This window comes from Macrobrachium nipponense, chromosome 6 (genome assembly GCF_015104395.2).
Source record: "Macrobrachium nipponense isolate FS-2020 chromosome 6, ASM1510439v2, whole genome shotgun sequence".
In the NCBI taxonomy this organism is placed as follows: Eukaryota; Metazoa; Arthropoda; class Malacostraca; order Decapoda; family Palaemonidae; genus Macrobrachium; species Macrobrachium nipponense.
Genome location: NC_061108.1, coordinates 92407892 through 92422255, shown reverse-complemented (window position 1 = coordinate 92422255; position 14364 = coordinate 92407892). Strand labels below are relative to the sequence as shown.

The following is a 14364-nucleotide window of genomic DNA, read 5'->3' as shown; positions in this document are numbered from 1 at the left end:
AGAAATCACAAGGACTGGACTATTCTCCTATCTAGTGACTTCAACTTTCCTTTCGTAGAATGGAAAGAACGAATAGGAGATTGTGGTTGTACTATACATATAAAAAAGAGAGTAATAGTAGTGCAGAAGATAAGAGGCAATTTGAAAAGCTATTAGGATATGCTACTAGAATACAACATTCAACAAATAAATCACCTGCCAACAAGAAAGGAAAATACTTTAGACCTAGTATTTGTGAACGAGATGAATTATGTTAAAGAAATAATAGTTTATAATGCGAGTATTTCAGACCATAAGTCATAGAATTAACAGTTCATTCCAAGCAAGTGAAAATAGAGATAAGCAAGAAATGAAAAGTGGGAAGGATATTGGAAAATACAACTTCTACGGTAAAATATAAAATGGTCAGAAATTAATGAAGAATTAAACAAAGATTGGGATAACATTTTCGTAAGTGATGACATAAGGGTAAATACGGAGATATTATATAAAATTTGGAGAAAATAGTGGAAAAAATATATACCGAAGAAGAAAAGTAAACATCATTCATGCATACCAAGAGACAGAAGGATCTTGTTCCAGAAAATCAGAAAGTGGAAAAAAGGTCTTGCAAAAGAAAAAAATGCATGGAAAGTTTATAGAACTAAAAAGTAAGATAGAAAATGCAGAACAAAAGATTATACAATCAAAAGAAAATGAAAAACGGGACTTGGAAGAAAAAACCCTATTAAATATCAAGCAAAACCCCAAACTATTATACTCATATGCGAAGAAGATGAATAAAATAAGAATAGAAATAGGCCCTCTGAGAATTGAAGGGAGATTAACGAATGAAAAAAACAAAAGGAAATTTGCAACATACTGGCAGAACGATATAAGAAGAGAATTCACCCCTAGAATAGATAATGAAGATAATGATATAGAAGTAAGGGATGAAAATAGTGAATATTTAGCTGACATAGATATTAATGAAGCTGATATTGTGCAGGCTATTAATGAAATTAAAAATGGAGCTGCTGCAGGGCCTGATGGAATTCCTGCTATTTTGTAAAGAAAGTAGTTCATTCTATCGCAAAGCCACTTGCAATATTATTAAGACAAAGTGTAGATACAGGCAAGATTTATGATGAGCACAAATTAGCATATATCACCCCTACTTTCAAAAGTGGATCAAGACTAGAGGCAAGTAATTATAGGCCTGTGAGTCTAACATCACATATTATGAAAGTGTATGAAAGGGTAATGAAGAAAAATAAAATTATGAAACATTTAATAAAAAATAATTTGTTTAATAAAGGACAACATGGTTTCGTACCCGAAAAAGTTACACAAACCCAACTGTTAGTCCACCGTGAGAACATATTCAAATATGAAAAAGCGGAAATGAACAGATGTGGTTTATTTAGACTTTGCAAAAGCTTTGATAAAGTAGACCATAATATATTAGCGAATGAAAATTAGAAAACACAATATCGTGGATAAAGTAGGAAGATGGTTAAAAGAATTTTACACAACAGAAAACAGATAGTTATTGCAAACGACGAGAAATCGGATGAAGCCAAGGTTAATATCCAGTGTGCCGCAAGGTACGGTGTTAGCTGCAATACTGTTTGTTATTATGATTGAAGACATAGACAATAATGTTAAGATTCGGTAGTGAGTAGTTTCGCAGATGACACAAGAATATGTAGAGAAATTACTTGTGATGAAGATAGGAACGCTCTACAAAGAGACCTTAACAAAGTATATGATTTGGGCCAGAGTAAATAGGATGGTATTTAACTCTGATAAATTTGAATCAATAAATTATGGAGACAGAGAAAGAAAGCTATATGCATATAAGGGACCTAATATGAGACCATCACAAATAAGGAAGCAGTAAAGACCTTGGTGTGATGATGAATAGGAACATGTTATGCAATGATCAAATAGCAACTCTTGTGGCAAAATGTAAAGCAAAAATGTGGAATGTTGTTACGGCACTTCAAAAACAAGAAAAGCTGAACACATGATTATGCTTTATAAAACATATGTTCGTAGTCCACTTTGAATATTTGCAATATGATATGGTACCCACACTATCAAAAGGATATTGCACAAATAGAGAGTGTACAAAGGTCCTTTACAGCTAGAATAGAAAGAAGTTAAGGACCTAGACTACTGGGAAAGACTACAATTCTTAAAATATATAGTCTAGAAAGGAGAAGAGAACGCTACATGATAATTCAGGCATGGAAACAGATAGAAGGAATAGCAGAAAATATCATGGAACTAAAAATATCAGAAAGAGCAAGCAGAGGTAGATTAATAGTGCCCAAAACTATACCAGGAAAAATAAGGAAAGCACACAGGACATTAATCCACTACGCACCAGCATCGATAAAGTAGACCATAATATATTAGCGAAGAAAATTAGAAAACACAATATCGTGGATAAAGTAGGAAGATGGTTAAAAGAATTTTACACAACAGAAAACAGATAGTTATTGCAAACGACGAGAAATCGGATGAAGCCAAGGTATATCCGGTGTGCCGCAAGGTACGGTGTTAGCTGCAATACTGTTTTTATTATGATTGAAGACATAGACAATAATGTTAAGGATTCGGTAGTGAGTAGTTTCGCAGATGACACAAGAATAAGTAGAGAAATTACTCGTGATGAAGATAGGAACGCTCTACAAAGAGACCTTAACAAAGTATATGATTGGGCAGAGGTAAATAGGATGGTATTTAACTCTGATAAATTTGAATCAATAAATTATGGAGACAGAGAAAGAAAGCTATATGCATATAAGGACCTAATAATGAGACCATCACAAATAAGGAAGCGTTAAAGACCTTGGTGTGATGATGAATAGGAACATGTTATGCAATGATCAAATAGCAACTCTGTTGGCAAAATGTAAAGCAAAAAATGGGAATGTTACGGACGGCTTCAAAACAAGAAAAGCTGAACACATGATTATGCTTTATAAAACATATGTTCGTAGTCCACTTGAATATTGCAATATGATATGGTACCCACACTATCAAAAGGATATTGCAAACAAATAGAGTGTACAAAGGTCCTTTCCACAGCTAGAATAGAAGAAGTTAAGGACCTAGAACTACGTGAAAGACTACAATTCTTAAATTATATAGTCTAGAAAGGAGAAGAGAACGCTACATGATAATTCAGGCATGGAAACAGATAGAGGAATGCAGAAAATATCATGGAACTAAAAATATCAGAAAGAGCAAGCAGAGGTAGATTAATAGTGCCCAAAACTATACCAGGAAAAATAAGGAAAGCCACAGGACATTAATCCACTACGCACCAGCATCGATAATGCAGCGTCTATTCAATGCGTTGCCAGCTCATCTGAGGAATATATCAGGAGTGGAGCGTAGATGTGTTTAAGAATAAGCTCGACAAATATCTAAACTGCATCCCAGACCATCCAAGATTGGAAGATGCAAAATATACCGGAAGATGTACTAGCAACTCTCTGGTAGACATTAGAGGTGCCTCACACTGAGGGACCTGGGGCAACCCGAACAAGATGTAAGGTCTGTAAGGTCTCGGTCTCTCTCTCTACTCTCTCTCTCTCTCTCTCTCTGCTCTCGCTCTCGCCTCTCCTCTCGCTCTCGCTCTCTCTCTCGCTCTCTCGCTCTCTCGCTCTCTCTCTCTCTCTCTGCTCTCTCTCTCTCTCTCCTCTCTCTCTCTCTCTCTCTCTCTCTCTCTCTCTCTCTCTCTCTCTCTGTGTCGAATCTTATTGCCGTTTTAATTAATGCTTTATTCAATTGTTACTTTTGAGTTATTTTCCAATAGGTGGTAGTTCGTTGCTGGTTTTAAGTACTGTTTCCAAGCCACTGATTAGAAATTAATTATTCGTAGCCATGAGTCTTTTAACCTGACACGACTACATGAAGTGTTATCCGATTGGTTAGTACTTATTTGCCACATAGGTGTAAAGTGACACACATTTTATGAGTTAATTTTTTTTTATTGTTGTCCAGTTAGTCTTGCAAATGCTATCTGCATTTTGTTACCTCGCACTTCAAGGGTAAAAAATGTTCTGACAGAGAAACTCTGTCCCATATGTGACAAGAATTCACTGGAACTTTAGTCATCCTTCCGTCTATTGTGGAAATTTTTTTTATTTCATGGGCATTTTGGTTTAGTGTGCTTTAAATCGTGTGTTATTATTTACGGCAACAAAACCACGGTCGTATTTGTTGCTCAGGGCAAAACATGTTATGGCAGTGACTGAAAGGAAGTCTTTTACATCAAATTTAGCTTCAAAAATGCCCTTGAAGACTGCCTTTTTACAAGCATTGCATTTATTCTATCTGAAGTAAGGGATCACTACATTTCTAATAATAATTATAATTTTTCCGGAATTTATCCACATCTTATATCAAGACCTGGGAGTGGCAAGCTTTACTTCTGAAAGCAGTTAAAATTTTATTTCTTCATATCTATAACTTGAAGGAATTATCGTGAACTGTATTGAAAAAAAGTCGACCCATTGTTCGCAGGCTGTAGCTGGTTACTGTAACTCCTTGTGTTTCTCCCCCTTCTGAATTAATCATTTAAAAGCTTTTGTTTCGCTTAACCCCTCCATGAACAAAAAATAGTTATAATCATCATTAACTAAGTGTCTGCTAGACTGGAGTTCCAGGTGGAATGTAGTTCAAGCGAATGGACATTGTTTTGAAACACGAATAATGGAAAAATGTACACTATCGAGAGGACGGTTTCAGTGAGCAGGGCTGGTTCCTACAAGCTTCATTAACTAACACTTGTACTGAGTCTATCAAAGCAACAGCAGCAACAATAATACTAGACGTAGCACTTCAAGGCAAATTTAATAAAGGGAAAACTGAGAAGATTCGAGCAGTCACAAATTAATCCATACACTTATCAACTACCGTGTCCGATTCGATCTATTTCTCTTGCAGTCTATCTGAATGCCTGACTGTTGGCCCAGCCGTTTGCCCAGCTTATTCTCAGTTTTTACTAGGCCTTTCAGCTCAGCCATTTTGAATGCTATCCCTTACTATAACAACGTTCATTTGTGTTAGCTTTCTCTCCTTTTAAATATTCAGCGAATGGTCCTTTCATAAACGCTAGTCCTCGATTTGACCCAAAGCTGCTTAAATAACAAAACATTTTTTTAGTATTATACAAAGTCCTTCTTTTTCTACCACTACAGTCTCGGGAGATATTCCCTCTACAGCTTTACCTTCTTTGTTATTAAGCAGGAGGGCAGGATAATTAACATTTAAGTAAAATGCTATAATCTTCTTGATATATTTTCTTAGACTTTTTTCTATCATCAAAGGTTTGGTGAGCATATTTTTTTTACAAGTTTGAAGGTTCTTAAGAGCCTTCGAAGTATTAAGTTGTCCACTTTTCTCTTCCAGATTTGTACTACAGCTTCCTGTGCGGACAAATTCCAATGGCGTAAAGATGGCATCACAAGATTTCACGTTGAGAAAATAGGAGTAAGGGATTTGGATGGTGAATGAAGAGCAAACTGTATCTTTTAGAAAACAAGACATTAGTACTAGTGGCGGACTTTTAAGAACCTAGCCTAGCCCAAGGTAGAAGAGAGGTAAGATTTTCAAGGAGTTTTCTTTAGAAAATTTGAATACTACTACTGCGCTGCGAAGATGAAATATACCTATTTCCAAACAAAGTCTGGAATATAATGCAACAGCAACTCTTATGTACAAGTTTATATATTTCAGCAAAATACTTTGTGTCAGTGTAGGTAGATTATAAATGTAAATATGGACTAGTTTAAGTTTCTATAACGATCTAAGCCTATAGCTAAAGGAAACGTCTTTGGAAGTACGTCAAGGAAAACTACATTTGTATTCAGATAAATCCATACTATACATTAATACTAATCTAGCGTATAATAAGATTATATAAAATTTAATAGTGGTCTACATAATGTTTAATGAACTTAATTTTTCTTGGCTCTCAAATGCTCAGTTTATCAATATGGCAATCTTAAACTTTGTGAATCACTGCGCTCATGCTAAACGTTACTTTTGGATGGCTTCCTTCATTCAGGCATTTAATTTTGTGGGGTAAACTGATAAAATTTTGCAGTTGCTTCAACTCAAGGACTTTGTGTGGTATATGATACTATTTATCTGGTCGTTGCAGGCAATTACAAAGTATCACATCCAATTTAAATCAGCTCGTGTAAACTGATCCGATACTACAGAAGTATTGTGATGTTGCAGTTTTCAGTTTACCTGATATCAAAATAACCCAATAGTGCCTTATTTCAGTTAATATCCAAAATGTCACTGGAGGATAACTATTGTAATAAGTAACTTCTTGTAATCAATGTAAAACTAAAACTCAAAGGAAAAATTCCTGACGTTACTCGGTGGACAAAGGTAAATTTGTCTCTGTTTCTGTAATTGATTTTTTATTTTCTTTTGCCAGACTGGAGTTCGGCCTAATATGAAGTTCATATGAAAAAGAAGATTTATGAAAACTGAAAATGCAGTTGCCGTACAACTGTGGCGAAATTAAGTTACCAGATAAGTGATTATCGAGTTTAACTACTCTACCTTTCCTCTGGTAAGCAAAAGGTAAAAGGTATTGGGATAAATTAGTAGGTGAAAACAGTACTGTAAGTTTCTCGCATTTTTCATTAAACTTGGACACATTTTTAAAAAATAAGATTAGCATTTTAAAGGAATATATGCCTATTACAATAGTAAAAAAATTTTGACGGGTTAGACGCTGAGGCATTGTTAGCAGTGTTCATTCGTAAAGGATTATCCTGTACTAGATGAAATTGTCTTGAAGCTGATGCCCTAGGTTTAGGATGTTTTATCTTTTTCCCAAATAATCATCATTCATCGTTTGACCAGAAATCGTTCCCCCAGGACGTGTCTGGTCAGTGGGTAACAGAAGAGAACTGATATCTGAGTCTTAGAGGTCTGAAAGTCATGAAGATCGTGAAATAATTCTGGGAATCTTGTCATTCTGTAACATGACACTAAGGTATAGAGGTGATTATGAATTTGAATTTAGGTCTACCGATGAGCTTGCTAGAATTGTAGGCCTAAAGCTATATTTTCATCAGACATCAGACATAGGGTACAGTACAGTAAGTCACACAGCTGTTATCAAAAATCCTATTTCAAATACTGGAGACCATTAGTTTCAGTTGATGCGGCTTCTAAAACAAATGTTATTCTTTTAAATATTGTTCTATGGGTTGCCAACTTTTAGGTTAGAGAAATTTAGCGTAATGTAGTGGCTTTTAAGACTGGTTCTCCATTGGATGAACTTGAATTTTCTTATTTCTGCACATTTCTAAAAACTGCTCCTAAGGCATCAGGAAATAATGAACGGTCAATTAAAAATTTTGTTACACGTGTGTCTTATGTGTTTGATTTAATTTGGAACTCGGTTCACAAAGGTTAGTTATTCATTGCCTGTAAGTATCTCTGTGAAGTTATTTGCCTACTTCTGAAGACCTTTTGTTAATGAGAAGTTTTAGTGAATACAGAAAGTGGTTTAGGAAAGATGAAATTAGTGAATTACAGTCATAAGTGGTTATTCTTATAGAAAGTGTGAACCTTAATTTTCCTCCTGCGGGTATATATGCAGTGACTCATCTTAGTTGTGTGGGCAAGTTAATACAAACTCCAAAATGTTCCGTTAAACAAAAAGAACATAATCTTCTTATGAATTAGTGTACGTACTGCAGTTATAAGCTATATGTGTCCATGGTCATTACTTAGTAATAGAATAGAGAGCTTTAAATCAGTGAAATTGTAAAGTTTTCCGTACCTTTTGTTAACACTTAAAACACCGTTTAAAATCAATAAGATTGTCTACGTACGTACTTAAAAGAGAGGACTGTTAATCCTTGGAGTTGTAAGTTCATAGTTAATGACACGGGTCACAGAAATTCTTTAATCAAATCCAGTTATGTGAACTGGAGCACACATACATTATCTGCAATACATGCGGAATTTTTTTTGTATAGCTATAGTAGTTAAGGTAATATAGATGGTCCCAGACTATACTGCAGAGTTATCTTCAGCCACAATTATTTACAATCACTGAGGTTTTAAGATTTTTGGCATTTTCAAATAAGTCTTTTCTGCAAAAATGCTCCATACTTGGCTTTTGAAAGTTTGCAGTCGGAGATATATGTATTTTTCGTATGAAAACGTAATGTCAAGTGGTAACTTGGTATGTCCCCCTTTTCACATTTTTTCTATTATTAATGTGTTCAAAAGTTAAACCAAGAGTGTTAAATAATGAAACTGTGCGTTATATGAAGTAAAATGTTCTAAATTTTATTTTTTCTGTGTACGATTTACGAACTGTGGTAAAAATGGCACCGGTGGCTGGGGGATGGAGGGAGGACAGATCGGAACCCTTTTGAGCAAACCGAATTGATTAGAGTATGCAAAGGTTGCTAACAAAATAAATTTTATTCACCTTAGGTACAAAAATAATTAAAGGAATCGATAGTGCTTGTGTGTCCGATTGTCTCAGACAGAGAGAGAGAGAGTAATCAGCGTGTTTACGCTTGGTTCTTAAGTGCACGAATTAAATTAATTATGCCACATTACATAAAGTTACTGTTGGCAAACAACAGATTTTTATAACAAACATGAGGATTTTACAAACAAATAAGTAATAAATCAAGAATGCAAGAAAAGGAAAGAGAAATAAAATAACATTTCACAAGGAAGCCGTTTAAACAAACAATCGAAGGCATGCAGAAGCTGAAAGCGGCGCCAGTTTGTTTATTACGGAGGTGAGTTACTTTTACAGTAGTAAAAATATAGTATAAAGCAATTATCACTAAATTGGTATTTTACCGTAACAAAAATAAGTGATTTGGGCAGATAGAGTGTAGGTGAAAGAAATGGGGAGGGGGGGGGGGGGGGGGGGGGGGGGCGGGGGGGGGGGGGGGGGGGGGTTGGAGTAATCATCCCAGATCAGCTAATAAGTCAATGGGAAGCAGAGCCGTTCTCTCTCTCCTCTCTCTCAATCTCTCTCTCTCTCTCTCTCTCTCTCTCTCTCTCTCAGCGCACCGAACACTGACTCGAGCAAGCTTTTTACTACCGTGTTGCATTTGTTTTCATGTTTTATCATTGTTAAATTTGTGATAATATGTGAATGGGTACTGCTTTTCACGTACATATTATAGTAAGGATTTTACTGTCTCTTCGTCTCTCCTCAACAATACCACGACGCACGATAAATTAAAATCATTCATTCATTATTCCTAAAAAATATAAACGCTACCTCCCTCTACATAAAGTTAGCTGTGTAGTATCACCGCAATGACGAATGATTTTGTTAATCATTTGTGCTAAGTTTTATTGTGAAAAGCTTTGTTCTTTCATTTACTATTTTGTTAATATTGTTCAACTCAAGGTCCAAAAAGTATAGGAGTTCTTGTCAGCCCTGACCCAAAATTAAGCTTTCTGCCAGGTCGAGAACGTGACCGTGTCACTCAACCTCGCTTAAAACTAAACTACCACGAGGAAGGTCCTTTATTAATCCAATGGACAACAGCAAATACCATACGTGCTTACGGATGCTCTACATCTAGTTAAGCTTTTTAGAAATAATTCTCTTGACCATGGATTCATATTGCCGGATGGTACAGTTTCCTGAAAGTGTTCCTTTACCCGTCCCTTCTGTTTCATGATAATGGTCTGGTAACACAGCAATGAAGCCTGTTTGTCTTGTAACGACGGATGTGAATGGTCGAGCTATTGGATGCCGATGTTCATATTTTCTAATCACTACTGTAGACAATGTTAATGATAGTCACATTACCAGTGAACCGAGTCGATGTTAAACAAATAGAAAAATATAGTAACTGAGCAATAAAAATAGCAATGGTAAAAATCATATTCAGTCCTTATTAACCATAATCGTTAACCTTTGTTCCATTTAGGTGTGGCTGTACAGGCAACGCCATCTTGAATTAAAGATGGCGTTGGTACAGGCGCTTGCTGGCTGGGATCCTACTTTAGTTCATGGTAGATCATTATTAGGTGTCAATTTCAGAACTTTATTTGAATGGAAATACGCTTCTTTGGATTTTCACATTCCATCTATTTATAAAGTAATGAAATTATAAACCGCAAATACCAAGACCTATAAACATCATTTCATAAAGGCAATTATGATAGCCATTGACAGGTTACGATATGGAAGGCTTTGGGGGAAAATTATAGACCACCAGATTTACAAAAGAACTAATGTATCCAGTGTGTCACTCATACTTGTTTTTTATTCGAGCCACTTCTCGCCAGAGTAGCCTAGATGGAAATTTCTCTGGCCGGTATTTAACTCTTAGTCATCCGAGTAACAACACACCTTAACCACTCTGATGGTCTTTATATACCAACCCAAGAGTGGATAAAAAGGAATAGTTTGCAGTCGATATGAGTTTTCATTTCGGCCTTTCGTCTCGTGGGATTCGTGAGTGGATTTCTTGTCGCTTCAGTCTCGAATTTGTCGACTATTTATGATCCCGTGGATTTGTCAGTTCAATGAATTCAAGATACATTTTGCTATTTTTGCGTCCGTAATTTTTTTATATTTTTAAATGAAATTTTAATTGAAACTGATTTTGATTAGTTTTTTTGTTTGTGAAAATGAACTCCAAACTAATCTTGAATGGGAACACGTAGTTCATTTGGCTACATCACCATAATTGTTATTCATTCTTTTTCATGTTTAACAAGCATTGTTCTTGATTCCAGTAATTGCAGCTTTGTATTATCCTGACCCTTGCCTGATTAGAGCATCAGCGTCAAGTTTTGCTTTCCTTATCGTTTGGATCAAATTAAATGAATGAGAGTCCGTTTAACCAACGGCTACCCACCCCCCATTACTGATTCTCCAGCCACCCCCCGGCCCCGTCCCATACTTATCCTCCAGTCCCACCCTCCCTCCATCCTCAGGTAGCCCTGCAACCTCCCAGGTCACTCCTCACGAGATGTGGTGTAGAAAAATCAGTAATCCTATTATTTCAACGGTCACACGACCATTTTTTCCCCTCTTTTACAAGCTCTGGACTGCAGTCTACATAAGTTCTGTTTGCCTTTGCTTAAAAGGTCAACCTTTGATATTCTAAAATCTTGTCTCTTGTTCTTGATTTTTTTGGGAAGGGGTTTTGGTTTGGTTCATAGCCACCTAACTTCATTCATTCTCCTCATGATTAGAAAGCAGCAGTACTTAGGTCTAACAGAATTTAGTGTTGCCCTTGACGTGGTAGCCAAAAGGCTTCCACAAATGATTAACCTGTTGTTTAATTTTCTGAGTAAATTTTATTTGACTGGCATTTCACCAAGCTTAATTTTCCTTTCAAAGCAATGAAATCTGTTACAACCTATTATAAATGTTTATAAGATGCGGATATAGCTTTCTGACAGCTCAGGGTATAATTATGAGATGAGTGTTTGAAATTAAAGCAACAGATGCACCAAACTTTTTGTCCTTCTTTTGGTGCTTTTCCTGTCAATCATGAACATCTTAAGCAGGTCAACGCCAACCAAACCTACATATGAGAAGTGGAAAGACGGTTTTACATACACCACACTTGCAGCTGAAGGTTAGAGACCATACGTAGGCTGGATTCCTTCTGACCTTAGCCTTGGTTTATGTTTGATATCAGAATACCATGACTGACACTGACATAGTCTCTTTGTCGTCAGCCTTGAAAATTTAGGCCGAGGCCACAATTTATATAATGTATGTCATTGGTTTCAATACTAAAAGGACAGATCTCATGACCTTGGCCTAGGCCAACATCTTGAGCAGGACATTCATTGAATGACTCTTTAACTTTGTATAGCGTTCTATGTCCTTGATGATTTAATCTGAAGCCGCAATATATTTGATGTGTTTTGATAGAAACTAAACACTGTTCTGCATTGAAGTCTCCAGGTATATAGATAACTACTTACTGAAGACCAAGCAGCATTGAAGTCTCCAGAAATAAGGACAACTACTTAACCTTTATTAGACAAGTAAATATATCAATATGCAGCTAATCAAGCTGGGTAAACTTTGAGGTTCGCCAGTTTACGAAACAATGCATCAATGGAAAGAGGAAGATATGCAGGAAATGGATAACGGATACGTTACTTGGACTAGGGAGTAGCATTGAAGTCTCCCATGAATATTTAGTAACTAACTTGAACGTAATGGAGAGCAGCATTTGAAGTTTCTACCCATTGAATATAGATAACTACTTACTTGGAGAGAAGCATTGAAGCCTTCAATTAATGTAGATAACTACTTACAGGAAAGAGGCATTTAAGTCTCCAGGAAAATGGATAACTACTTAATGGAGAGAAACATCGAAGTCTCCAGGAATATGGATAACTACTTACTGGAAAGAAGCATTGAAGTCTCCAGGAATACGGATAACTACTTACTGAAGAGCAGCATTGAAGTCTCTATGAATGTAGATAGCTACTTCAAAAAGAGAAGCATTGAAGTCCTCCAATTAAGTTAAATAAAAAACTTATTATGGAAGAAGCATTTGAAGTCTCCATTAATGGATTAAATACTAAACTGGAGACGTACATTGAAGTCTCCAAAGGAGAAGGCATTGAAGTCTCCAGGAATATGGATAAATATACTTACTGGAGAGAAGCATTGAAGTCTCCAAGGGAGAGAACATTGAAGTCCAAGGTATGGATAACTTATTACTGGAGGTAGCATTAGCTATGAATATGGATCCACTCTGACAGCATGAAGTCTCCAGGGATATGGATAACTACTTACTGGAGACAGCATTGAAATCTCCAGAAACACAGATAACTACTTACTGGAGGCAGCATTGAAGTCTCCAGGGATATCGATAACTACTTACAGGAAGCAGCATTGAAGTCTCCAGAATATGGATAACTACTTACTGGAGACAGCATTGCAGTCTCCAGGAATATAGATCAATACAGTGATGTAGATAAATACTCACTGGAAGAAGTATTAGTCTCTCCAGGGATATAGATAGCTACTTACTGGAGGCAGCATTGAAATCTCCAGGAATATAGCTCACTACTCACTGGAGGCGGCAATGAAGTCTCCAGGAACACATATAAATACTTACTGGAGGCAGCATTGAAGTCTCCAGGAACACAGATAACTACTTTATAGAGACAGCATTAAAGTCTCCATGAATATAAATAACTACTTACTGGAGGCAATATTAAAGTCTCCAGGAATATGGATAACTACTTACTGGAGACAGCATTGAAGTCTCCAGGAACACAGATACCTACTTACTGGAGGCAGCATTGAAGTATCCAGGTCACAGATAACTACTTAGTGGAGGCAGCATTGGAGTCTCCAGGAACACAGATACCTACTTACTGGAGGCAGCATTGAAGTCTCCAGGTCACAAGATAACTATTTAGTGGAGGCAGCATTGGAGTCTCCAGGTCACAAGATAACTACTTAGTGGAGGCAGCATTGAAGTCTCCAGGAGCACAGATAACTACTTAGTGGAGGCAGCATTGAAGTCTCCAGGAACACAGATAACTACTTAGTTGAAAATGCAGCATTGGGTGTCTGGCAGGGTCACAGATAACTACTTAGTGGAGGCAGCATTGAAGTCTCCAGGTCACAGATAACTACTTAGTGGAGGCAGCATTGAAGTCTCCAGGAACACTGATAACTACTTAGTGGAGGCAGCATTGAAGTCTCCAGGAACACTGATAACTACTTAGTGGAGGCAGCATTGAAGTCTCCAGGTCACAGATAACTACTTAGTGGAGGCAGCATTGAAGTCTGCAGGTCACAGATAACTACTTAGTGGAGGCAGCATTGAAGTCTGCAGGTTCCAGATAACTATTAGTGAGGCAGCATTGAAGTCTGCAGGTCACAGATAACTACTTAGTGGAGGCATTCATTGAAGTCTCCAGGACACTGATACTACTTACTGGGAGGCAGCATTGAAGTCTCCAGGAACGGCACTGATAACTACTCCACTTCACATGGAGGGGCGTCATTGAAGTCTCCAGGTCACAGATAACTACTTAGTGGAGGCAGCATTGTGTCTCTCCAGGTCACAGATAACTACTTAGTGGAGGCAGAATTGAAGTTCTCTCCAAGGTCACAGATAACTACTTAGTGGAGCAGCATTGAAAGTATCAGGTCAACAAAGAATACTACTTAGTGGAGGCAGCATGAAGTCTCCAGGTCACGATAAACTACTTAGTGAGGCAGCTGAAACGTCTCCAGGGTCAACAGATAACTAACTTAGTGGAGGCAGCATTGGGAAAAAGTCTACCAAGGTCCAACAGATACTACTTAGTGGAGTTATCAGCATTGAAGTCTCCAGGAAACACTGA

The 14364-nt window shown here is 36.9% G+C and overlaps 1 long non-coding RNA gene across 1 annotated transcript in view; it reads left to right on the top strand.

The window, feature by feature from the left end:
- The window catches only part of LOC135216286 (uncharacterized), a 103597-nt gene extending 95268 nt beyond the window's left edge, over positions 1 to 8329 (top strand). The window contains exons 2-3 of the long non-coding RNA XR_010314846.1: positions 5410 to 5600; positions 6452 to 8329. This is a non-coding gene — a long non-coding RNA (uncharacterized LOC135216286). The remainder of the gene's footprint in view (positions 1 to 5409; positions 5601 to 6451) is intronic.
- Positions 8330 to 14364: the final 6035 nt, after the last annotated feature.